Source organism: Anguilla rostrata, chromosome 18 (genome assembly GCF_018555375.3).
Source record: "Anguilla rostrata isolate EN2019 chromosome 18, ASM1855537v3, whole genome shotgun sequence".
In the NCBI taxonomy this organism is placed as follows: domain Eukaryota; kingdom Metazoa; phylum Chordata; class Actinopteri; order Anguilliformes; family Anguillidae; genus Anguilla; species Anguilla rostrata.
This window is the reverse complement of record NC_057950.1, coordinates 13,082,438-13,110,015: the sequence shown is the minus strand read 5'-3', so window position 1 is coordinate 13,110,015 and position 27,578 is coordinate 13,082,438. Positions and strand designations below refer to the sequence as shown.

Genomic DNA, 27,578 nt, shown 5'->3' with positions numbered 1-27,578 from the left:
CCAGTAATCGTGGTGGCTCGAAAATGGGCGCTGCAGTTTCAGGTCACATTGGATCACTGACGGTGTCGAGCGCACCGCGCTCACACGACCTGTGAAACTGGAACCGTGACGGTGGGGCGTGAGCCGCGTGACTCCAGCGGGGTTTGTCTGGACTTGTGAGATCAGGAGTGACACTCCTGGGAAGCAGAAGCAGGCTATGTGTGTATGCATGCACAAGTCGCAAACACACAAACACACACACACACATGTGCGCACATGCTCACCGACATACACACGCACACACACGTGCACACACACTCACACACATACACACGCACACATGGACACACACACACACACATGCACACACACACACACGTGCACACACACTCACACACAGACTCGCACGCGCACACGCACGCGCACACACACACACACACACACCCACACACGCACACTCACACACATGTTCCCAGGCTCGCCGCTGTACCTACAGTTGGACGGCTCTGTAGGAAAAGCTGCTTGATCCCACACTCCCTCCCTCCCTCCCTCCCTCCTGCTTTCTGTGAGGAATCCTTTCAGGAATGCTTCGTAGTGACACATCCCTCTGACACGCCCCCTCCAGCGTGCTCACCACATTCTTTCCATGGGGAGGCTTTCCCTGCTTCCTTTCCCGGGAATTACTCTCAGCCGTTTGGATACGGGCAGATTGGACTGTGAGATTACACTCCCTGTGAGAGGGAGCTAATCCAGAACACATACAGATAGTATACATGCTGTATTCTTACCCGGGACCGGGTCCGTGTGATGTTAGGTGTGCTTGCGTGTGTTTGTATGTGTGTGCATGCATAAGCATGCGTGTGTGGGCTGGCTCGTGTATGTGTTGTTAGTATGTGCGCACGAGGGCGTGGTGTGCTTTGCCAATTTTGCATTCCTGCCCAAACCCACACTGTCTGACTGCTGTTCATCATCATGACACTAGTCAACAGATTTGGGATTGGGGGGGTGAGGGGTGAGGGGGCGGAAGAACAGAATTGTAAGGAGAGTGCAGTCTGCATCGATATTATAACCTCCCCTTAAAAGCTCATAGTTCAAGGAAATGCATTTTGTGCATAAGTGATCTTACTGTTAGACAATACACAGTCCTCTATGTACATGTGCATTTGCTTTCAATTAAAAACAACAGTGACTGTAGGAAACTGAGAGCGTGAGATCGGCCGGCTGTGTAAACTTTGGGGGGGACCGCAGGCGGGGGGGTGGGGGGTGTAAGGGGCGGGCGGGCTAGGAAAGTGCTGAGTGGAGAGGGTGGGTCTGGTAGGCCTCCCGCCAGGCTGTGCTTGTTGAAGCCTTGCAGCAGCTACTCATGTCTCCACTCCTGACTACTCTACCCCCAGGCTTTATGGCCTGTTAGGCCCCAGTCTGTCTGAAGCCAGCACGCCAAAGCTCCACAGACACTGTGGCTGTCAGTCGTTTGGGGGGACTTTAGCAGAGAAAGGAGGATGCCTTGAATGATCCTGTGAAGAGGGAAAAACTGTCCGTAGTTGTCAAGCAGTCAGTATTTCTGCACCACACCTTTACCTAATTAAGGAAGTGTTTTTCCCCCCTCTCTCTTTCTGTCACTCTCTGCCTCTTTCTCTCTCTCACTCTTTCTCATTTTGAGGCTGTGCATTACTGGTCACCTGACCTCAGCAAAAATACCTCATAGCTGAGGGCCGCCACGGACCATCCAAGCCTTGGACTGCCTCTTAGTGACAGCACCGTGCCTCCCCCCCGCCCTCCCAGCCCCCCAGTGGCACAAAGGGCACTGCCACAGTAGCTGCTCCCTAGATGCCACGCCCACCACCATCCCCCCAGTCGACGATTTCTCTCCGTTTTTTCTTTTTTTTTTACGCCGTGTCAGATGACAGATGGCACGCGAGACGCGCTCATCGTAGCAGAGCGTCGCTTCCCGCGTCTTTTGGTCGGCTTCCAGAAACGGAGCGGGAAACATGGCGTCTGGATCGGTCCGAAGAACAAGGGCGTCATTGTGAGAGGGCGGCCCCCGATTTCTATCTCCTCTGTGTGTCAGCGCTGGCCACATTCAGGCCATTTCAGAGCCCTGTGTCCTGAACAGGTCATGTGGGGTTTACCGTGACCTCAGATGCTGTTTTAGAACTAGAGCTGAAAGGCACACTTATTTTGTGGTTAACAATATAATTGGCAAACTGTGCTTTTCTGTACATGTATGTGTATTTGTGTGTGTGTGTGTGGGAGTGAGTGTGCATACATGTTTTTTTTTTAAATGTCTGTGTGTGGGTGGGCATGTCTTTGTATGTGTGTATATTTTTTCGCATATCACTTTGTGTGTGTGTGTTTGCTTGTGTTTGGGCGTGCATACAGTGCTATGTTTGAGCACTGCTCCCCTTCCAGTATGTCCTCCCCCCCCCCTCTGTAGTAGCGCTGTGGTAAATGTGGGTGTGAGTCTGAGACCATGTCCCAACACCAGATTGCTCGCAGAGGGCTAGAGCAGGCCGAAGCCTCCACCGCAGGCCCGCTGACGGTGTCAGCACCATTTGCAGCGCTCTGACTGGCTGCTGCTCCTGCTAACGCCCCTGTACTTTTCCCTGTAATCGCTCCTGCACTTTTCCCTGCAATCGCTCCTGTACTTTTCCCTGCAATCGCTCCTGTACTTTTCCCTGCAATCGCTCCTGTACTTTTCCCTGCAAGCGCTCCTCTACTTTTCCCTGCAAGCGCTCCTCTACTTTTCCCTGTAATCGCTCCTGTACTTTTCCCTGCAATCGCTCCTGTACTTTTCCCTGCAATCGCTCCTGTACTTTTCCCTGTAATCGCTCCTGTACTTTTCCCTGCAAGCGCTCCTCTACTTTTCCCTGCAAGCGCTCCTGTACTTTTCCCTGCAATCGCTCCTGTACTTTTCCCTGCAATCGCTCCTGTACTTTTCCCTGCAATCGCTCCTGCACTTTTCCCTGCAATCGCTTCTGTACTTTTCCCTGCAATCGCTCCTCTACTTTTCCCTGCAATCGCTTCTGTACTTTTCCCTGCAATCGCTCCTGTACTTTTCCCTGCAATCGCTTCTGTACTTTTCCCTGCAAGCGCTCCTCTACTTTTCCCTGCAATCGCTTCTGTACTTTTCCCTGCAATCGCTCCTGCACTTTTCCCTGCAATCGCTTCTGTACTTTTCCCTGCAATCGCTCCTGCACTTTTCCCTGTAATCGCTCCTCTACTTTTCCCTGCAATCGCTCCTGTACTTTTCCCTGCAAGCGCTCCTGTACTTTTCCCTGCAATCGCTCCTCTACTTTTCCCTGTAATCGCTCCTGTACTTTTCCCTGCAATCGCTCCTGTACTTTTCCCTGCAATCGCTCCTGTACTTTTCCCTGTAATCGCTCCTCTACTTTTCCCTGCAAGCGCTCCTGTACTTTTCCCTGCAATCGCTCCTGTACTTTTCCCTGCAATCGCTCCTGTACTTTTCCCTGCAAGCGCTCCTGTACTTTTCCCTGCAATCGCTCCTGTACTTTTCCCTGCAATCGCTCCTCTACTTTTCCCTGCAAGCGCTCCTGTTCCCCTCTGGAGACATTGCACTGAAGCAGGGCCCAAGCCTGACGAACGTAACAAAAGTTTTTTTTCTTGCCGAACTTGATTTCCTGGTCACAGCTCCTCTCGGTCCTGCCATGCGAAGGCAGTGCAGGTCTGCTGGCGCTTGGGAATGAAACACGAGACGATCGCGCGGGACGTGTGTTCAGGAGCTTTGGTGCCCAGATCAGTTGGGGTTCCGAAAACTTTACAGGCTGTGTAAGAATGATATTCGAATGTCCGGAGGGTTTGAATAGCTTCATTGACAGTTGGCGATACTGTGGCGTTTGTACCCCACAGAATTCGAGTTCTAAATTTGGAAGACATTGTCATTTGAGTCCATGAAATTCCATGCAGGTCATCAGGTGGTTAGGTAGGGTTTACTGTATAGGGGATATGAAAGTCATGCTATGCCAATTCCGCCTTCTCAGATTCAGCAAGAAGAATTCACCTGGAGTGATTTCAGACAAGATAAAAGAAGTATTTGTGCTTAAAACAGTATTTACACTTTTCACCTCCGACCTGGAATAAGTAAACTTGTTTGAAGGGCAATTAAAGGATGTTGACTGGAACAATTATCCTGGACTCTGAGTGAGATTATCTGCATGGGTCTAACATGCTGGAGATACGTTATATACGTTAGGAGATAGGGTTTCGGAGGTGACAGTTTGAAGTGTGATGTTATTTTAGTCAGAGTGACGGTACTGGCAGACACTACTGGAAGGGAGGGAAATAAGAAGGCTGCCCGTCCTGGAGCTGTAACAGCAAATAGTTTTCAGAAAGAGAACAGAAATGTAAAGCAGGTACAGACTTGCCATCACGGTATCAACGCTAATGTGATGACTTCCATTATTGTGCTCTTGTTCCAGTATGTGTGTTTGCGTGTTGAACAGGTGTGTGTGTGTGCCAAATCAGATGGCATAGCCGGTTTGAATGCGTTAGCATAAGACCGGTAAGTGCCAGTTCTTGGGGACATTCAGATAAATGAGAAAATAGGGAGAGGGCAGGGAAATCGGGGGAGGGCCCTCGGGGTGCAGTTTGACGGTGGAGTGAGAGAGACCATAAAGAGCCATAGTGGAGTCTATGCGAAAAATATAGAATGGACGCTGGAGGCTTTGCCAAGTTAGGTGGAGGAACAAATTCATACTTAGGACAGGTGCGGTGTCCGCACCCAAACAGAGGAACCTTGGGCCTGCTCTCATGGATAGAGCCTTCGTGTTGTCCACAAGTACTGTTCAGTTTTTCCGCAGTAGGGGTACCGCACCGTGGTGTTCAGGGAAGAACCCTACACCTGTGCTGTGTTGTACAGGGAAGACTGTGCAGTTTTTCACTGGGTTAGGGACCCATCTGTGTTCATGTGGCATGTTTAGAGGACAGGCTTTTGTCTTAGTAGTCAAGCACAGTAGATTCTTTGTTCATGGGAGACTGTTTTCCCCTCCTGTACAGTGAAATACTCGGCCTGGTAGGTCCGTGCTGTCTCGAGTGCAGGTTAAAATGAGGATCTCTAATTGTTTCTGATTTGGGCTGTCTGCAGTCCCTGCTGTGTGTGTAGTTTTAAGACACAGTGTTGACACTAAAACTCTGGTTGTTTTGATCTGAATTAAGCCCTGATATAGGCTATGTCAGAGCTCAGCTCTGCTCTGAGCTGTGTGTGTAGTGTAGTGGGGAAGGTTTGGACATGCACATAGAAGGGCAGTGTGCAGTGAAGCGGGAAGATTTAGACGTGCAAAGAGGGGTTGTTAGGAGGGTAATGGGGAAGATTTAGACATGCGCACAGTTAGGAGGGTAATGGGGAAAGTTTAGACATGCACACAGATGGGCTGTAAGCAGGATAATGGGGAAGGTTAGACATGCGCAAAGAGGAAATGTTAGGAAGGTAATTTGGAAGATTTAGACATGCGCACAGAGGGACTACGAGGAGAGAAGTGGGGAAAGTTTAGACATGTGCACAGAGGGGCTACAAGGAGGGCAGTGGGGAAGGTTTAGACATGCGCGCGGAGGGGCTACTGTATGAGGAGGGCAGTGGGGAAGGTTTAGACATGCGCACGGAGGGGCTGCTGTATGAGGAGGGCAGTGGGGAAGGTTCAGACATGCGCACGGAGGGGCTACTGTATGAGGAGGGCAGTGGGGAAGGTTTAGACATGCGCACGGAGGGGCTACTGTATGAGGAGGGCAGTGGGGAAGGTTTAGACATGCGCGCAGAGGGGCTACTGTATGAGGAGGGCAGTGGGGAAGGTTCAGACATGCGCGCGGAGGGGCTGTGCTGTGTAGCGTAGTGGGGAAGGTTGAAGCTGTTAACGATTCACAGCACTTTGTCCTGGTAAACTGTTACTCTTAAAAATCACCAGACACAGACAGACGGTGTTAAACATTGAGTCCATTACAAGTGTGTGATTTGTAATAAGAGCAATGCTCAGAACAAAGTTCACTTGCATCGTTGGGAACAGCTCGGCATGCGGATTATGGATTTTGATTAAAAATGTTAAAATTCCCACTAAGATTTTAAAATAATTGCTTTCTTCTGTCTGGTCTCTCTAAGTGCTCATATTTGGCATGAAAACCACCCGCACTGTTATATTCAATCAGATTTTGAATCTGTGCGTTAAGTTGGCAAAACAGCAGTTGGGTATCCATTCTCAGACACATAAAATGCCAGAACACCATACTGGGTTCAGTTCTCAGAGCCCAAAGTTAATGTGGGGTTTCAGTTATGAACGCCCTACGTTTATATGGGATACAGTTCACAGTGCCCCAGGCTAATGCACCAAGCAGCTGTAATGTAAAAAGCACATTGTTGAATTCGGCTAGTTTATGAGCACCAGTGAAACGTGTCTAAGTCATGCCCCGTTTCTGTGTATAGGAGCGAGAGTGATCGCATACAGATTGCGAGGTCTCTTGCTGATGGGGTCAGAGACGAATGTGCTTATGAATTGTGGTGCGGCAGCTGGTGTGGGATCTGGGTGTTTGCGCGGTGTGAAGGGGGCCTCTGCGGGCCGAGTGTTTGGGGCCTCTGACTCTGCTCTGACAGGCCTGTCTATACAAGCAGCGCTGGAAGCATCGCCCCCCCGTCCTGTGTCCACAGTGTTCTCACCAGCGGGGGCTGCGGACCCCCCAGCCAGGTCGCCCCGCCCACCCCGCCCTGCCCACACTTCCTACTCTACCAATCTCCTAATCTCCCGTAATCTCTCCCTGTCACTCTCTCTATCCCTCCTTTCACCATTACACTTTCGTTTTTTCTCCCTCGCCCTCCCATAGTCTGCTCTCTCCTTCATCCTCCTTCACTCTCTATCTCTCTCTTTCCCGCTCATCTCCTCTCGTTTCTGATCGCCCCTTCTCTGGCTCTCATCTCATGTCCGGCAGGTGTAGGTGAGGTGATTCAGGTGTAGGTGAGGTGAGGTGATTCAGGTATAGGTGAGGTGATTCAGGTGTAGGCCGGCAGCAGATTGTATTAAATTACACAATATCAGCTCTGTGGGAACTGGCCAATCAGAACACCCAGGTGGGCGCAATCTCTTTTGTTTGGGCCCGTGTGTCTCACCATGTTGTCCAGAGTTAGTCTTATCTGTACCAGCTACCTATGCAGATCTGCCCCAGTCTCTCTCTCTCTCTCTCTCTCTCTCTCACATGCACACATACACACACACACACACACACTCCGGGCGTTCTCCATATTTTCTAGTAGCCATTTGTAGAATCTGAAACTGCAATTTTTTAAAACCTTTGGTCCGCTGAAATTGATTCATGCTTGCCTTAATTTATTCACGTGGTTTAAAAGTAAAGGACTAATTATGATGTCAATTGCCCTAATAGTTCTATAACATTGTGTGTCTTTAACGTTAAAATATTACAGAGTAATTGCAGTCTGGTGCTATAGTTGTAGATGAAGCCTCTCCAGATATCTACTTCAGTTTAAAAAGTTCAACAGAATGACACTCATAAAGGTCATTTTAATTTTTATTGAACATACCCATCAAATTTCACAATAGATTTCTTGTGTAATTATTCAGAATCTGCTTAATTCTATAAATTCTGTCCAGCACTCTATTCTCTTCTCTTCTATGGTATTCTGCTTATGTGAAGACTACAGTCAGGTCAGAGTAAAAGTTTTTGTTTGTAACAAATGTAAGCTACGCGTTGGCTATAGATAGTAAATTTAATTATTTGAATTAAATGAATCAAAAAAGATATTAAGAACAGATGTTTTCTGAGAACAGAAACTTGGCAAAGAACCTTGAATTAATATAAACTTGACAGAAAGCTGTCTGTATTTGGTTGCACAATCACAACTGTATCAATCTTACTACTCACAATACAACAGTAATTAACAAACAATGTTGACTATGTAATCAAATACTGAAAATTTACTGTCTATTTTCTATTGTCCACTTCTGCTTTCACTCACATGTGCTGACATACACACACACACACACACACACACACACATTTGTGTTCAGTCACATATGGTGACACGTACATTCAGACATGGAGGCAGACATGTGTCCAGTAATCAGAAGTAAAGTACTGAAAGCTTTGGCACACAGGTAAAAAACATGTACCCATCAGTACCGATGATGTACTCTTGCTCAGTAGAGGTCTTGGTTCAGTGAATTCTGGTCAGTGTTCTGATGTCTGAGTGTTTGAATAAAGTCTGTATTCTTTATTTCATCCTGTAGAGCTAAGCATTCTGTATAATCTAAGCTGCCTGTCATGTGAATGTCTTTTGTGCTTTGTGAAAGGGTTTTTTCAGACTTGTTTATCCATCAGCCTGTGTGTGTGTGTGTGTATGTGTGTTTACTTTTAGGCCTGCCAGTGTACATGTGTATGAAAGTGTTTTGTTTTTGGGCCTGTTCCTGTGTCAGGGTGTGAATGAGTGTGTGTGAGTGTGGGTGTGTGTGGGTGTGTGTGAGTGTATGTAGATCAGGCTGTGTGAGAGTGTGTGTGAGTGTATGTAGATCAGGCTGTGTGCAGGTGTGTGTGAGTGTGTGTAGATCAGGCTGTGTGTGAGTGTGTGTGAGTGTATGTAGATCAGGCTGTGTGTGAGTGTGTGTGAGTGTGTGTAGATCAGGCTGTGTGCGGGTGTGTGTGAGTATGTGTAGATCAGGCTGTGTGTGAGTGTGTGTGAGTGTGTGTAGATCAGGCTGTGTGCGGGTGTGTGTGAGTATGTGTAGATCAGGCTGTGTGTGAGTGTATGTAGATCAGGCTGTGTGCGGGTGTGTGTGAGTGTATGTAGATCAGGCTGTGTGCGGGTGTGTGTGAGTGTGTGTAGATCAGGCTGTGTGTGGGTGTGTGTGAGTGTGTGTAGATCAGGCTGTGTGTGAGTGTGTGTGAGTGTATGTAGATCAGGCTGTGTGTGAGTGTGTGCGAGTGTGTGTGAGTGTATGTAGATCAGGCTGTGTGAGAGTGTGTGTGAGTGTGTGTAGATCAGGCTGTGTGAGAGTGTGTGTGAGTGTGTGTAGATCAGGCTGTGTGTGAGTGTGTGTGAGTGTATGTAGATCAGGCTGTGTGCGGGTGTGTGTGAGTGTATGTAGATCAGGCTGTGTGCGGGTGTGTGTGAGTGTGTGTAGATCAGGCTGTGTGTGGTGTGTGTGAGTGTGTGTAGATCAGGCTGTGTGTGAGTGTGTGTGAGTGTATGTAGATCAGGCTGTGTGCGGGTGTGTGTGAGTGTGTGTGAGTGTGTGTAGATCAGGCTGTGTGAGTGTGTGTGTGAGTGTATGTAGATCAGGCTGTGTGCGGGTGTGTGTGGGTGTGTGTAGATCAGGCTGTGTGAGTGTGTGTGTGAGTGTATGTAGATCAGGCTGTGTGCGGGTGTGTGTGAGTGTGTGTAGATCAGGCTGTGTGTGAGTGTGTGTGAGTGTATGTAGATCAGGCTGTGTGCGGGTGTGTGCGGGTGTGTGTAGATCAGGCTGCGTCTCTCTGATCCAGGTCAGGCACTTTAATCTGCGGTTGAAACGCGCGGCGCCGAGCTTCGTTGCGGCTGGCGCTCCCGGCGCTCGGGGGCGGGGCTGGCCCTGTCGCTTTCTGCTGCGGCGTATCAAACGCCTCACCTGGAGGCTCTGACGCACGTTCTCACCGAACGCGAACAATGAGGCCGACGTCCGAGAGCTCGTTTTTTTCTTTTCCTCAAAGCCTTCCCACTATGTGATGAGAGAGGGAGGGAGGGAGGGAGGGAGAGGAGGGATGTGGAAAGGGGAAAGGAGATGAAGGGAGGGAGAGATAAGGGGTGAGAAAGGTAGACAGATGGGTGGGGGGGGGATGCCTGAGAAAGAGAGAATAAGAGGGAGGGAATGACAGGAAGGGTTTGGGAGCGGGAGAGGCAGCTGTGTACCTTCTAATGTTGACCCACTTTGAGGAATTCGTTGGCCTGCTGCAGAGGTGGGTGAGGGTCATTAAATAGAGCCCGGCTCTCTCTTCCCCACTTTGACCGTCTGGGAAAACAATGCAGCCTGCATTGAACCTCTTATCTTCTCGGCCTCAGACACCAGAAGCCCAGTGCACCATGGTGAGCAGATGCAGGCCCCATGTTTGTTTCCCTGGGAAGCGTTAGCGGCTCGCGTCAACCGGACCCATTCAGCCGCCAGCGGCCCTCAGTAAATATTCCCCCCGCCGTCGTAAAGGACGTGGATTCCCACGGCACTCTGCTGTGCCTGGAGGAGCAGCGGACTCCGGCCCGGCGCGGGGTGGGCCGGTGCCGCGGAGGAATCCGGCGGCCGGGGCGTGCCGACGGGGTGGAACCCTTTTCTCGGCCCGTCCTGGTTCCCCGGTGGGGCGCTGGAAACGGGCGGACCGGGGTCGTCCTCGGGAGGAAGCTGCGCCGCGAGCCGTCTAAAAATACCAGCGGTGTGCTTGAGTGAAAAGGGGCAGTCACACGGTGGGCTCCGCTTCCTGTTTTCACTGGCCGAGCTTGTTTCCCAGGGAGGGAGAGAGAGGGGGAGAGAGTGAGAGAGAGAGAGAAAGAACCCCCGCACGACTGCCCCACCGCCATTATCCTTTAACCTCCTCTTGCCCTCCCTCATTTATCACCTCCCAGCTGTTTCTACAGTGCACCTCACGTGCTGCAGAGCTTGGATCAGAGCTAGCACGAGCTGTTAGCCAGCTAACACTATGCAGAATGGTAGGGAAATCGGGCCCTCAAGGCAACTAGCGCCTCTGGTTTCTTTTTTTAACTGATAGTTATTTGAATGATGAACCAGATTCCACTCACCTATATCAGATTCTATTCCTATATCAGTCCTTACTTATAGGGGAAGAATGAAAGCCAGCAGTGCTACTGGTTCCATTGAATTGCTTGCAACCAGAGCTGTAACTGATGAGGGATCTGTAACTGATTAAGTCTTACCTTAAGGTCTGAGCTGGACGGTTTGGCCTTGCCTTCAGTCAAAGACGGGGGGGGGGGGGGGGGTGCCCGACTGTCACCAGTGAGAGATTGACCTCCGCTGATTGGCCGTAGTCACTATGTGTCATTGTGCTTCGCGCACGAGTGCACAGTGCTGATTCTGCAGCCGCGGCTAGTGATTCCACATTTAGGAGGAGCTTCTTAAAAAAGGCAGATTTTTTTTTCCTCCATAGAAAGACTCCATGTTACCTCTGTCTACCTCCAGATAATGGCGGATGGCAGTTATCAGCAAAAGCGGTGTGCTCCTGTCTCCCTCCCGCATTAATCCCTGCAGTTTTAATACCCGTACTGGAAGCGAACGTAGGGACACGGCCTGTCAGCCCCACTCAGAGCTCACCGTTAAGTAGGCCAGCACCAGGACCATCGGCAGTCATTCCTGAACAGGCACAGGTCGGCACAACAAAGTAAAAGCAACCCAGATCCAGGACTGAGTGAGCCAGTCTGGTCGTGGGTCAGAGAGAGCCCTAAGGGGTTGGTCTGACCTCACTTGTGAATGCCAGGGGGAGGTAGGCATGGATGGGGTGGGGGGGGGGGGGTGCAAGAATCTGATCTCAATCTAGTGAGGCCTGACTCTGACAATCACATCAGAAAGCTAGTAGGCTTCAGCCCAGGTTATGCGTTATGGGCCTTCCATAAATAACCATGCTTCATTCCTGTCCCCTCTAGTGTTCAACTGGTTATTTAGCTTGGCCAATGCTGAATTAATTACAATGAATTAAAATTCTTGCCAGTTTGACATTTTTTGGGACCCTGCATTTGTTACACTCACAGATGGGGTGTATGGCTTTATCCTGTTTGGGTTGGACTTTGGCTAAGAAGAATGGATCAGGCTGAGCAGAACTGTTCAAGCTGAACAGAGTTATGTGCTGCTAAGAACGTTTGGAACAGAGATCCATGTGTTAATTGCGTTATGACATCATGCATGACCGTAAATTCCTAGGAGGGTAGTGTTGAATATGCTGACAATGGTTACAGTAGTGGTCGTAGCTGTCTGTTGTAAGTGGGCTGTTTTCTTTTCCCTTGTTGCAACATTTATCCATTTGCACAGTCCGGCCGACATGAACCAAAAGCTGAAAGCGAGTTTGTGCCCAAAGCATCATGCCACAGATTCCAACTGCTGGCAGCTTTGGTTGTCTACTATCAGGCTTTAGAAATGCCAACGTCACTCTAAATTGCTCCCATGAAGTGCTCGCTTGCTCTTAACATCATACTCTCATTGGAAGACCATTAATGTCCATATCTATGACTAGCTGCCTATGAAAACCCCGCCCTAGACCCCGCCTGTTTACCCCAACTGGCTTGAGGCACTAAGAAGTCTGAAACACTACTGAAGCCCACGAGAGGCTGCAATAAAAATGGTAATTATGATAATGGCCTGCATTTATATGGCCCTCTTCTCAAACTCAGTGCTTTACTATGCTGAGGGGTAGCTCTCTTTAGCCACCGCCATCTGGGTGATGCAGGGCAGCTGTTTTGCACCAGCACGCTCATCACACGTCAGCCGAGGTAGAGAGGGGGAGCAATTTTTAGCCAGTTAAACTGGGGGATGATTAGGTGGCAGGTTGAGAGAGTACGACTGGGAATTTAGCCAGGACACCCGGGAACCCCCCAACTCTTTGCCCCAAGTGTTGTGGGATGTGAAAGACTGCATCTTCTGCAACAGGGGCAGGCAGTTCTGGTCCTGGAGGGCTGATGTATATGCAAACCTTTGTTTCCACCAGTTACCCTGGCTAAATGTGCTAACTGGCTATACACAAAGACATTGGTTCACTCATACATTAGATCACAGTAAAATGTTTCAACTATAAACATAAGAGCAGTCTTCAGCTGTCATTCATGTGCTTGACACAAAATCTAGCTAAAATGTCTGATGACATAGAAGTGTCAATGCTAGTTAAGTAATGAAGGCTAGAAGTTTGCATGGACATTATTTGACTTGAGGGAAGATCATCCCCTAATGGCCCACCAGCAGTACTTCCAACAGCAGCTTGGATTTCACAGTACTAACCAGGCCCACACTTGCTTAGCTTCAGCCATTCAGCAGGAGTAGGGTACATGGTGGTATGGCAAAGACACAAAAGCATTGGCATTGACTGGCTCTCATAGCATTGGCGTGGATTCTGTATCATATGACACCGTGTGTAATAAGATGTATCTTCCTTTGGGCAAGCTGTTGCAAGAAAGTGAAAAGATATCCATGGGTATTGAGCTCCTTAAAAAGACCTGGGGGGGGGGGTGTCAGCTGGAGTGTAATACGCCAGTCATAGCTTTTAATGATTCATTTTACTTTAATTTAATTAATTTTAACCTCACTGGAACAATGTAAAAGTTCCAACATGGAAGAAGAGTTAGGTGGTCATCCCTAGTCAGGATCATAAGGACCACACCCTTCTCGATGCACTTAATTGCAGTCAGTGAGCAGCGGTCTGGATTTCAGTTGCCAGATTTCCTGTGAGAGTCTGTATCTGAGCTGCTCTCTTGAGACTGCAGGTTGATTTAAGATGTCGCTGGCCCAACATAAAACAACAGGGACTGAGACCCCTTTAACCTCTCAGTAGCCCTGACTTTGATGTGGGATGGGCTTTGAGCTGTCACCCAGAACATGTTAGGATCGTGGCTAGATGGTCCAAACTTTGTATTCCAGGGTCGGGGGATCCCCCACTGTTTTTGAGCCGTAATGTCGGCACTTTCAGTGTTCCTACACATTAATTTCAAAGCTTTTTTTCAGAAATATTGAATCCCCACCTGAGAGAGGGCCCCGTCTCCACCCAAAAAAACTCCCATAATGCCCCTCTTCATTTCTTCAGGATGCAACTTTGAGGCTTTTAGAAATCAGAGCACTGTGCACTGCATACTGTCACAAACAGGAAGCTGTGAAAAAACATTCTGCAGGAAGCTACAGGGAAAAGTTCTACATCTTTACTGGCAGGATGTGCAGGAAAACATTCTATACCTTCACACAAACAGGAAGTTGTGGAAAGCATTCTCTGTCTGGGGTTCAGGCTGATCTCCTGCTGCTGAGTGTGAGATGTCTCAGTGGACCATCTGTAGATGTGATGTCAGCAGTGATGTAGAGGTGGGTGGAGCCTGAATGGCCTGTGATTGGCCAATAGACCAGAATAATTTTGGAGGGAAGTAGAGAAAAAAGGGTAGGCGAAGTCTGAATCGTGTTTGCTTTTTAATTTTGTGTAGGAGAAGCAGTTGTTGCTTGAAGCATATGACTTTAGTTTGTGCCTAGCTCATGTGATTCCTGGTCTGAAAAGCCCTTGAAATTTCACTCTCTCTTTCTCTCTCTCTCTCTGTCTGTTCTTTCTGTCTCTCTCTTCATGTCTCACTCTCATATACACTACCATGCACACTCACAGACATGAAACACTTGTCTCCATTGAGAAATAATTTGGTGCATGACAAAAATTAGCTGCCCACTCTTAGAGGGAGACAGAAAACAAAGAGACAGAGAGAGAGAGTGAGAGAGAGGGTGTGAGTGTGTGTGTGTGTGTGTGTGTGTGTGTGTCTGTGCATGCATATATGTGTGTGTGTTTGTGTCTGTCTGTGTGTGTGCGTGGGTTTGTGAGTGGGGCCATCAGTGTGTGTGTGCATTGGATTTGTATTCAGACATATGTGCACGTTTAATTGATTGGACCAGATTGTATAAGTACTATCGTTACTTGACAAAGAAAACACCAGCAGAAAGTTATCCACACACAAACACACAACCACACAGTACGCGCACTCGTGCACACACACACACACAAGTACACACACACACACACACACACACACACGTACACACACAATCACACACACACGTACACAAATGCACGCACACACACACACACTCACACACGTACACACACAATCACGCATGCACACGTACACACATGCACACACACGCACACGTACACACACACACTTGCACACGCACACAGTACGCGCACTCGTGCACACACACACACACAAGTACACACACACACACTCGCACACACACACACTCACACACGTACACACGTACACACACACGCACACACTCACACACACACACGCACACACACACACACTCACACACGTACACACACACGCACACACTCTCACACACACGCACACGCACACACACATACACACACACACTCTCACACACAAGGGGATTAACTGTAACCTGTATTTCAGTCCCTCTGGGAGGGTAGCAGCAGCCCTGTTATGTTCCTGCTTTCAGAAACACTGAAAACAAACAGACTTCACTCTTAACTCGATTTGCCTGGAATGCAGGATTGAAAGCTTTGCCTTTTTTATTTCCAGTTCCTTGGGGCATTTTTACTAATTTCATTTTTAAAATAAGATGCAACTGGTGTTGTAGGCCTACACCGTGTACATCTGCATGGATGTGTGTGTTCTTCTGTCTTTATCAAACAATTTTAATTTAACTGCCTGTGATGTCATTTCTATTCAGCTTGCCTCAGATGCAGCCAACCTCTGTGTGTCGGCCAGAAATATGTGCTACGAGACTCTGACGGGAATAGCTGTCTGTCTGCCCACATGCCTGCGCGTCTGTCCGTCCTAAATGTGTAACGATTGGAGCCCGGTCAAGGTTTATCTATTTCTCTTTTAATAATTTGGAACGTGGCCAAGGTATTCCTGTTCCACTTTCCAAGGGTGATGTCACCAGGTAAAGAAATACACAGATGACCTCATGTGGGGCATTTGAGCTCTCTGGGAAGAATAGGCTAACGCTTCTTTAATTTCTTATAATGCCATAAAGCATTGAACAATTTGAACCGCTATAATGATAGGGTTTAGCTGCAAACAAAAAAATGTTACTATAAAATTGAAAGCCTTTTAAAATGGTTGTCCTTTAAACAATTATGTTTCATGTCCCCCCACCCCTCCTACCATTATTCCAATCACATACGCACAGACACACAGACACACACACACACACAAACACATGCACACATATCCTTGCGTATATCTTTCATCACTGTTATCTGTTCATCTGCCTTTTCTTCTCTTTCTGCTGTTTTTACTTTCATGCCATATTCTGTCAGGTTAGCATTTTTGTTGTTTGCCAGCCTGAACCCTTGAAGCTCCATAGGGATCAGTATTTATTCAAATTGAATTCTGTTTGGACTTCAAAGGAACCCTTGATAGTTGTTTATGTTAAATTATGCACAATTAGCACCCATGCACAGGCTTATTAATTTATTTCACAGGGGCAGGTAGGCGGTCAAAGGCTGTATTAACTCTCCCCGCCTCCCAACACACACTCACACACACACACACACACACACACACAACACACACACACACACACACAGCACCCACACACACACCACCACACACACACACACACACACACACACACACACACATCCACTCAACACACACACACTCACACACACACCACACACACACCAACACACACATACACACACACACACACACACACACATATCCACACGTGAACACACACACTTGCATGCACACACACACGCACACACACACTTGCACACTTACACACACACACACACACACACACTTGCACACACACACACACACACACATACACACTTGCATGCACACACACACACACAGTGAGACTCCTGGGTTTTCGGTGCTCTTTCAGTTGAATTTGTCAGTGTTCAGGGTCTACAACCATCAATACCCAATACCATCTGTGTAGTTTAATGTGAGGCATTTACCACATTTACAATTTGTGTAGGGTTCGCATAGATACTTGTTAGGGTTGTGCATACTGTATGTAGTGTGATTAGGTAGAGCGTTGTTCATGGTAATGTTGGTATTAGGTCAAGTGTACAGAAAATCAATTTCTGAGAAAGTTCGAATGAACCTTTTCGATGTGTGTACATGCATGTGTTTGTATTTGTGTGAGCATGTGTGTGTGTGTTCGCTTGTGAGTGTGTGTGAGTGTGCATGTGTGTGTCTGTGTCCACCTGTGTGTGTGAGTGTTAAATGTGTGTGTGTGAGTGCATGTGTGTGTATGCGTGTGTGTGTGCCTATGTGTGCCTGAATTTGTGTGTGTATGTGCGCGTGAGTGTCCGTGTGTGTGAGCGCATGTGTGTGTGTCTTTGTGTGTGTATGTGTGTGCCTGTGTGTGCCTGCATGTGTGTGTGTGTGAGTGCGCGTGTGTGAGCGCGCGTGTGTGTGTGAGCGCATGTGTGTCGAGGGATGAGCAGGCTGTGCTGCTGGCAGATGGACGTGGGAGGTGTGTTGATAAGCCCAGACGACTTTCACAGTGAGGGAGCGGGAGAACGAGGGAGGGCGGGCGGGCGCAAAGAAAAGAAGAGAGGGAGAACCAGCCTTGCGTGGGCTGAAGTTTTATTTTTTACAGTAAAAAGAATATTGATGGGCAGGACACGTCTATCCTGGTGCTTTAAAAAGACTTGTGTGGGAATGGGCAGGTTAGATCAGATTTAGAAATCAGACATTTGGTTTCTCTGTCTGTTTGTGCCTTTGATTTCCTAAATGCCTCCTGTTGCAGCACATTGAGCTTATATATAAATTGCTCTGCCCACTCAAATTTCTCTTATGCTGTGTTTAATTTTTCAATTTTTTCTCTGCTCGTATCAGTGTCCAGTCTTTTCCACTGACCCCACTCCCACAGAACTACCCCTCCTGCAGTACTGACCCCTCTCCCACATAACTACCCCTCCTACAGTACTGACCCCACTCCCACAGAACTACCCCTCCTATATATTTAATTCCCACCTCCATCTTTAATGTCCAGTTGTCTGCAACTGTCTTCCATGCGCAAATCGGCAGTGACGCGGTCCGGGTTCGATCCCAGGCTGTGAGGCTCATCCATATGCCACAGCATGGTGCCTTAACCGAATGAACCGTTCAGCAACCTTTCGTGCGTTGGAGGTCATTCTGTTTATTTTAGAGCACACACTGTTTCTTGTCTTTGAGCAAGGCCTTGCTACCATTTTCTGACAGTGATGTTCTTCAGAATAAGAGCAGGTACTTCTGCTTGAGTTTGTGGGTTTTAGTCTTGAGTCATAGTAGAGAAGGACCAGTGACTGTACTGCAGGGCATGGTCAGCCATAGGAGCACCCCCTGCTTGTTTCCAGTACAGATGAAGTTCAGCCATGGAGGCTCAATGGAAACATGGCTATTGGCCAGGCCAACTCTTCTTTGTACCGTCTCCTCTTGCTCCTCCTCCTCCTCCTGTTTCTCCATCTCCACCTCTTTTTACCTCAGCTTTGGAGGATAAGTCATGGACCTAGCTCCTCCTTCAACAATACTCAATAATTGTGTCTTGTGTTGTTCTGCTGAAATTGAATTTTGAATGTGTGTGTGTGTGTGTGTGTGAGTGATTGTAACTGGTAGTCTGGTATACACATTTATGCCAGTACATGTGGGCTTTTTTATTGAAGCAATGTGACAAGACAAAGCACAACAAACAACAACAATACGGAGAGAATAGCATAGCAAACAGACTATTGGTACTACGGCCATTATTTTTCTAAATTGTTTGTGTGTGTGTGTGTGTTTGTTTGTGGGTAGATGACCGTACTCTCTCCCTCTCTCTCTCTTCTTCTCCCTCTCCCTCTCTCTCTCTTCTTCTCCCTCTCCTCTCTCCCTTTGACAGATAACCAGCCTAAGCGGACTAACAACCTAATAGAGAGAACTAGTTTATTTCCATCTGTCCCTCGTGTATGTAAAGCCTGAAAGTGCTGATGTAAAGTGTGTTATATCGTGGCCCTGGGGGGTAGCTGTTCTGTTAACACTGTTAACAGCCTTTGCTGTCCTGTGACTGCATATTCATATTGAATGCACATATATATTCTGTTTTGATATACTTATTTTCAACATCAAATATAGAGCAGTTGCTTAGGTTATTGACTTATCTGTTTCTGGGAAAGACCATATTTAAAATATTGATGCAGATTCTTTCTCTGGAAGGTTATCTGCAGATTCAGCTATCTTTTTACCGCACACAGCATAGAATAAAATTCCACATTCGATTAACAATATCTTCTTAGAAAGCAGCTGCCATGCCAGCATCCGTCAGCCTGCTGTCCACATCAAGAAATGTTTACTTTCCTCACTGAAACAGGAAGTGCATCTTTTGGTAGACTTTGTCTGTTTTTTTTCCTTCTCAGTTATCCGATGACTGAAATCTCTGGATTGTTCTTAAACACGTGTATAGGCTGTACAAATTATATTCATATGCAATGCATATGGTGGTAAGCAATGGGTAGTTATGTCTGAACTTAATCAGTATTTCCTAGAGGACCATGGGATGGTAAATGGACTGCATTTATATAGCGCTTTTATCCAAAGCGCTTTACAATTGATGCCTCTCATTCGCCAGAGCAGTTAGGGGTTAGGTGTCTTGCTCAAGGACACTTCAACACGCCCAGGGCAGGGTTTGAACCGGCAACCCTCCGACTGCCAGACAATCGGTCTTACCTCCTGAGCTATGTCGCCCCATATGTGAGCTTCTTTGGTTGACTCTCTCTATCTTGGATTTTAGAACTAATAAGACCACAATTCATGTTTTCATCGCTCATGTGCTGTTTAAATTATTTTAGAATGTAACTTGACCACCTGACCAGTGGGTGTGGCAAACTTTACCTGCCAAATCATTTCAAAACCCTAAGAATGCCCTCTCAGAACTTATCCATTGGAGAAGTTTTTGAGGAGAGTTGGACAGAGCTCCCTGACTGCTCAGATTTGGGCAGCAATGTTGAAGTGGAGGAGCACTGGGATTTGGCTTGGAATTCAATGCATCAGGTGTCAAGAGTTGGACTACCTTAGGGAACCTCTGTAAAAAATAAAAAATAAAAAAAAACAATTATGTAAAGCAAATAATCTGACATCGTGAACTTTTGTCATTTTCATTTTATTCATTGGCGCCTCGTGCAGACGGCGTATGGCACACGCGCTGCGCTTGGCTGGCACGTTGTGTTGGCGCGGTGCGTGGCAGAGGCACATTACAGATGTGCCGCCAGTCTCTGAAGGGTGAGATTGCGCTGAGATCATTTTTTAGAAGGGAAAGGAAATGCAGGAACGGCTGGCACTGAGACACGTGCAGTGGAAGGTTCCAAGAACAGGTCAAATTAAGGGAATTATACCTTATGGAGGCAGAGGGCTGTTTGTGGAGCATTGCTAAGCTGTGTTGAATAACACAGCGGGGTCGCATCCTCCAGCCCATCACGGACTGTGGCCTTGGCGGCAGAATCATTATATCTGAGTGACACGTTTCTGTGGGATTTGTGTGCGTGTGTGTGCGTGTGTGCATGTGTCTGATGGGGGTGGGTGTTGATGATGTTGATTACCATGATAGCCCGGTGAATAAGAACGCTGGATTGGGAAGGGCTGGTAAGACTGGGGTGGCGGTCTGGGGCTATGGGGAGGAGTTGGGTAGAGTAGGGTGGGGGTGCGGGTGGGGTGGGACAGGGCCAGCGTTTCAGAAGCAGCACAGTGAGTAAGTGGTGGCTCTCTGGCGTAAGAGGATCTGCCGTCGCCCTGCGGCTTATCTCAGGACTTAAGTCCCTCTCCCTTTCTCTCGTCTCATTCTCCTGCTCAGATGTCCCCGCTGCACTGTGTCTGCGGCAGGTTATATAATGGCATGCGATTTATACAATAGACCATATTGGCCCTCGCGGGCTCCTGTAGCATAGGAGAAAAATCAGTGCTTCTGTTCCACGAGATGTGTGATTGGTTCTGCTGGCATGAATTGTGCTGACACTTTCTTCTTTAAAGCCACAACCTGCTGATAAAATGTATAGAGATGTTGTATAATGTATATAATGAGACATTTCCCCACATACATATCATGATTTGATGAAATGGGGACATTTAATTTTTGGGCTGACATACCCTTTCACGCTGTAGTCTGGGACAGTCAGAATTAATGGCGAGTTCAGCATGTAAGTGTCCCAGTGGAGGCCGGCTCACCAGTATACAGTGAGGCTCTATGAAACCCAAGATGGGAGGAGCTATTGTTGGCTTTCTGAAACATATGATGTCTCACATAACATGAGCATATGAACAGAAAGTCTGTTGACTTAGGGAGTGGGGTCCGGTGTTGTAGTAGGGCTCATTTAGAGCAGGTTCTCTGGAGTTTTGATTGGCTCAAACAAGTCATTTACACCTCATTGTAGCCCCGTCCATTGCGAGGTACATGAAACCTCTCTCCCCTCCCTGTACAGAGTGCAAAGAGCCCAGCCGTAGTTACCGGGGAAGAGCGGCTCATCATCACAAGGGGTTAAACTGTCAGGTCGTTTGGTCTGATCCCTGCCTGCTCGCCTGAGCGCGTGCGTTTCCATCAGCTCAGCCACGTAACCGCTGGGGCTAATGCACTCTACTTACCCCCCCACCCCCACCCACACCCTCCCTTCCAGATGGCTTTTGTGCTGGACAATAGGTCCTTTTTTTAATCACATCAGTCCCGTCTGCATGTCTAAATATGTGATTTTCATTAGGCGTTTTAGTGCGCTCGACATGGCGGGCGACGCTGGAAGGTGAGCCGCCATGTCCGCCGGGCCCGCGCCGCCACCCGAGGCACGCCCGTTAGAGGCGTCCTCTCCGTTACCGGGGAGACGAACGAGCGCCGCGGGGTCGACATGGCGGCCTTGGAGCGGAAGGCGGAGCGGACCCCTTCCGGGCCGCGATCTCTCCTCCGCTGCTCCTCTGCGGTGGAAGGTTTACACGCTCCAACACAAAATAAAAACACCACAGATAAATCTTGGCGGGGTAAGTTGTGGAGTCATTGGCGGGAGGGTTCTGGGTCTGGCAGACGGGAGGTGGAGGAGGTCTGTAAGTGTGGCCCAGTCTGTTCTCTGAGTGAGCGTTGTTCATCTGGCGAAAATAAAAGACCCGATGAAAGGACTCCTTTATGTGTCCACTTCTGTCTGAGAGGACGTCTAGAGTCTTGTCTCCGTTCTCATTTCTCCCTCCCTCTCCTCTGCTCTCTCTCTTTCTTTCTCTCCCTCTCTACATGTCTCTCTGCTTTCCTTTCCTCCTGCGTACTGCCGTCTCTCCCTCTGATATTATGTTTTCATTTATGGTGAATATCCATAATAACATTAGTCTGTCTTTGGTACAGTAAGCCATATATAGGTCATTTTTCTGTCTGCTCCTTCAGTTCAGGTACAGTACGCCCACCTATTCTCGGGCTATTTTAAGACATTGCTGAGCTCCAGTTCTGCAGTCGCCATGACACCCAGGTTCAAGGCCAGCTCCGTCCGCCCTCGCTGAGAGCCGGCTGAGACAGAGCCGCGGTGGGCACTTAGGCCCCGCTGTCAGCCAATCAGGAGGGGCCTCTGGCAGGGTGAGATCATCTCTCCAGATGGGGACCGAGGTGTTGTGGAAGCTCCGGGGGTTTAATGGACAGAGGTCCCTGCGGTAGGGGTGATTAATGGGAATCAGAATGTTTGCCGTCCCGTTTTCCCGGAGAAAGACGGCTTGTGCCGCGGCGGACAGCGCCGCCTCTGTGCTCTCTGCCGGGTGTACGTGTGAGCGGCCATGCGCCCTGCCGTCTGCGGCGGCTTCGCCGGGCGGAAAAGTGCCCTTGTCCAGCGCGGAGTACAGATTAGAATCACATTCCTGGATTTCCCTGGGTGAGGGAATTCCCAGAGCTTGGGGTGGAACGGCCGGCCAGCCGGGCCGCCTCCCTTTCTCCCCCCCCACCCCCCCGGCCGGGACACGCTCAGCTAGGCTTCGGGGAGCGCTTCAGGAGCTGCCCGCTGTGTGGACCTCAGAGCAGAGCCTGGAGCTCAGAGCAGGTGTTCCACATTGCTGTGATTCCAGACCCCATTCCTCAAACACCGTTACATGAACTTGTCCTCCGTGTGCTTCTTATCTGTCTCTCTTTCCATGTGCCCTTCAGGCCTGCTCCCAGTGAATATAACAGTCTAACAGGCCTCTCTAATCCGTGCAGTGTGGATCACGCTTGGGTCACATCGCATAGCTGGCGGACAGGGACAAGAACAAAGTCACCTTGTCCGTCCCACAAAGTGAGCCTATCTCTGTCCCTCATTCCATAGTGTTCATAGGTTCTTCTTTCCCTGTTTTCTGCTCTGCATCCTTCGTATCCCTTCAGTAAACACTTAAAGGCCATTTCATTAATTAGTCATGCTGCTTTCTTCACATGTGCATCACTTGTACCGCTCTCTCCCCCCCCCCTCTCTCTTTCTCTGTTCCTCCCCCTGCTCTCTCTCTCTCTCTCGCTGTTCCTCCACCCGGCTCTCTCTCTCTCTCCCTCTCACTCTCTTTCTTCTCTCTCTCTCTCTCTGTCTCATCGCTGTTTAAGAGCGTGTGAGGGAGTGAGTGTGCAGTACTGGCTCTGGGCTCTGGGCTCTCCCTGCGCAGGTGGGTGTGTGCGCTGAGGTTTGGGGTTGTCTGCTTGTCTGCTTGTCTGGTTGCGTAACGGCGTGTGCTTGAGCTGCCCCGGTGAGCGCCCGGGACAGGCTGCTCAGTGTCACTCCTGTGCAACTCCGTGCCAGCGGGCGTTCACTCTGCCGCCGCCGCCGCCGCTGCTGGTAAAACACAATACGCTCTGTGTCCTCCCAGTGCGACTCCCAACCTCCGCATCTCCCTCCCTCCCTGCCTCAGTATCTTTCTGTATATAACAGGGATAAACATTCTCCCCCTGTGCTGAGAGAAAGAGAGAGAGAGAGAGAGAGACGTTCATGCAAGCACTCTGCTTTCAAGGACCCTTCAGAGTGTCCCAGTGCCTCCGTATTAACAAGTGACTGATGGATAGGGCAGCGTTTCTTTCCTCTGGTCTCCTGGGGCCCGTGGCAGAGCACGGCTGTTTGCTGTGACCCCGCCCCTCTGTCTCAGCCAAGGGTTACCGAGCTCACAATGATATGATTATTGTTGTTGTTTTTGTTTTTGTTGTTGTTGTTCTTGTTGTTATTATTATTGTTAGTAGTAGTAGTATTAATAATAATAATAATAATAATAATAATAATAATAATAATAATATTTCAGAAAGCATTTTTCATAGAACATCTGGAAGTACGTCTGCAGGAATAAAACTACCTCTGTCCTCCCGATGCTGCTTCGTTCCCCTTCAGTCCAGGCAGAGTCATGGGAGTGGAGTCATGGCAGGCAGAGAGATGGGGGCTGTTCTGTTCCGCACGATAAGTCCGTGTCACATGATCAGGGCTGCAGGAGGATGCTGGGTATCTGCAGCGTCTCTGTGGGGTTCACTGGTCTAGTCTGGGATCAGTCAGTAAGGAGCAGCTCCTTAGCGAGCAGCGCAGGCCAGTAAGAACAGCACGGAACAATCCGGACTGCGGAACGGGTGGATGATGAGGGCCGGGGCTTTCGCCTTTTATTCCAGCGGTTCATTTCCAAGGACGGCTGTGATGTGTGGAGGCATAAACCACTCTAATTCCTCTCCTCATTTTCCTAAAAGGCACGTGCGCCCGGTGGTGGGGCTGGTGAGGAGGGGAGGGGCGTGGTGGAATTGTTAAGAGCGCTTTCCCTTCACGAGTGCCGAACACCATCGCGCCCCCCCCCCCCGCCCCCCCCCGCCCCAGCGAGGCAGACGTGGCCCGTGGAGTGATGGGATTTATCCGCTCCACCGGAGAGCCAGATGAACCCGAGGCGACCGAACTGAATGAAGAGAAGCAATTTAATTTCCCTCCTGCGTTTGCACGTGGATGCGATGCGGGAGCGGGCGGCGCGGGGGCCGCAGCGTTTCCATGGCTTCGTCCGCCACCGGCCGTTCCTCCTCGGAGGGGGGGTGGGGGGGGGGGTTGAGCCAAGGTGAGCAGAGTGCTCGCTTCGGATGGGGCCAGGGAATTGACCCTCGGTGCTGGAGCCAGGCTTCTGAGTGCTCTCTCTTGCTTAAGGTCCTTATGATGTGCCTAGCCACCCGTCTCCTTAGAGCACCTTCTAAAAGCAGTGGGACACACCACTGACCAAATCAATGGCCCCCCTATCGCAGAGGCCATGGGCTGTCGACCGCAAAGTGATGCGTTCGCTGTGACCAGATTAATATTGCTTTACTGGCACTACTTTCTCTCTCGCTATCTCTCTCGCTCTCTCACTCTCTCTCTCTCTGTCTCATTTCTCTCTATCTCTCTTTGTCTTTGTTTCAAATGCTGAAATGCGCTTTCAGATTCAAATTCAAATGACCCTGTCAGAGGGACCTTATTTTGCCAAAGCGGGCGAATCCAGCAGGATCTTCATCGCCGCGCACCGGCCTGTTTTGGATGCGGACCGATTCTGCGCCGGAACGGCCCGCTCTGGCAGATATTCCCCCACCATCTGCTGCCCGGCCCGCCGATCGCACCGCCCATGCTGGCCCAGGTCAGCTCAGCGCCAGGGTGGGGGCGGGGCTGTTCCGATGGGGGAGTTACGTAAGCGCACATCCCTCGTTTCCGATATCTGGCGCTCTGGGCTTTGAGTAATGCCGTGGATATAGAAGGACGTAGAGAGCAGAAGCGTTCTGTAGCGCATATAGTGAGCCGGGCAGCTGTGACCCAATCACCCGACACACTGCCACCCTGCAGGGGGATGTTACAGGCGCACAGACCCCCAGCTGGGACGCGGGGTGCAGTCTGAGCCATACTCCATCCACAGCATCACAGTGGCTGAGCTTCGTGCCTTCGGCGCGCACACACACACAGAGAAACGCATGTACACACACACACACACACACACAGAAACGCATGTACACACACACACACACACACACAGACCTGGACATCTGGCCCCCTTGTGAACTCTTTCTAATGTGTCGTTCTCTGTCATTAACACCGTAGTTCCACAGGGAATTTATTGAGAGTCTTTGTTGTGGAGATTTTTGGACCACTCACAAAAAGCAAAGAAAAAAAAGAAACGTAGTCTGCGAACTGAGAGAGAGAGAGAGAGAGAGAGAGAGAGATGGAGAGAGGGAACACAGAGTTCTCTGAAACGCTTGCTGTATTTAATCTGTCAGTCTGTGTAAATCAGGACTGCGAGGGGAGGGTGACGGATCCGTGGCAGGTAGATAAACAGCCTGTCTGTAAGTGAGCGCTGCACTTGGGGGTTGTTCTGTGGGCCGTCAGCACAACCTAGCCAGCCCCCCTCTCCACACTAATGGATTGGTGGGGTGGTGGAGGGGGGGGGGTGTCTGCTGAGCATCAGACCCGAGAGGGTAAAGGTGGGGGGGTGGGGGGAACTGTCCCTTTCTGTTGTTCGGTGCGGGCTCTCTACGGACTGGGGTGTGAGAAGCTGCGGCTGGGTCTCCTCTCCTGTCAGGGCCCCCGGCATTGCGGGACACATCCCATAATTCCACTCGGGCAGCGCCTGGTCTTGCAGCAGGGTCTGTTTGTCTGTCTTTCTCTCCGTTTCAAACAGAAAGGCTCTTGAATGGCTCTTACATGTTTTGGTCTCTGGAGTATTGTTTCAGTTATTATTTGAACAGTTTTTGTTACTTAATAGATTAGTTTATACGTCCATTATTTTCTCAGAATGTTTATGTGGCTGTCTTTAAAGGGGTCAGCTCTTGTCCTGTGCTTAGGTTTTACCTTTGTATAAGACACAGATTTTGACCCGTGTTTGGTCAATATTTGGCTGTTCCAGCTTGGATGAGGCAATTTTTGGTTGATATTTGATACGCACAGTGTAAGGACTGTCACACTGTACATCATTCTCATTAAATTAAAGACTGATTGGCTGCTTAAATTTACTTTCAGATAGCCACTGTGAGCTGTCCACTGTCTCCTCCCCTTACTACTAAAAGGAGTGCTGCCTCTTACACATATATCTGTATCCTGTAATATGTATAAAGTGCATCATACATACTCAATTTCTTTTCCTTTCTCTCTCTCTCACAGACACACACATGCACAAACGCACGCAAACACACACACACAAGCACGCACACACACACATGCACATGCACGCACACACACACATGCACACGCACACACACACACACGCACACATGCACAAACGCACGCACACACACACACACACACACACACACACAGGCCACATGCCAAAGCGACGCAACTAGCTGGCACCTTGCACAACGCTACATCAACATCACATCAGCAAACGCAGCGCCAACAACGACACTACACCCGAACATCACAGCACAAACGCCGCACACCACACACTGCCAACGACAGACAAACACCACCACATGCAAACGCACGAACACACACACACACACACACAGGCTTTTCCTTCCTTTGGCTGTGCGCTATATTTAGCGGCTTGGGCACCTGTGAGACTGAGAGAGCGGCGTTTGAATGGAAGCTTGCGACATCGCAGGAAAGACAGGCGGGGGGCGCGGGGGGTCACGCGGCGGGATAACAAACACGTCGCCACTCAGTCAGCATTCCAGATGACATCATCACCTGAGGTGGGGGCGGGGGGTGGACAGAGGGCTGAGGGTCAGAGACGCCTCCTGTGAAGGCTTGGAAACTGGCCTGCTGGGAGTCTCCATCTTGGAGTCTTGTGACTCCCAGCATGCACCACAGCCCCCCCTCACATGACAGAGGGAATGTTCTCTTTTTATTTCTGTTCTATTATAATTGTATTCTATATCTATTATACAGATTGTTCACACAGCTTTTTATTTTTATGAGGGTTTAACACTTTGCACATGGGTACAAGTAGAGTTTGGAGTAGAGATTCAGGCTGTTGGTCGCAGTCCCATTGGGAATAT

The 27,578-nt window shown here is 49.2% G+C and overlaps 1 protein-coding gene across 1 annotated transcript in view; it reads left to right on the top strand.

Annotated features, from left to right (window-relative positions):
* The window catches only part of LOC135244528 (protein kinase C epsilon type-like), a 109,266-nt gene that overhangs the window by 7,651 nt on the left and 74,037 nt on the right, over positions 1 to 27,578 (top strand). The gene's annotated exons all lie outside the window — the stretch shown is intronic.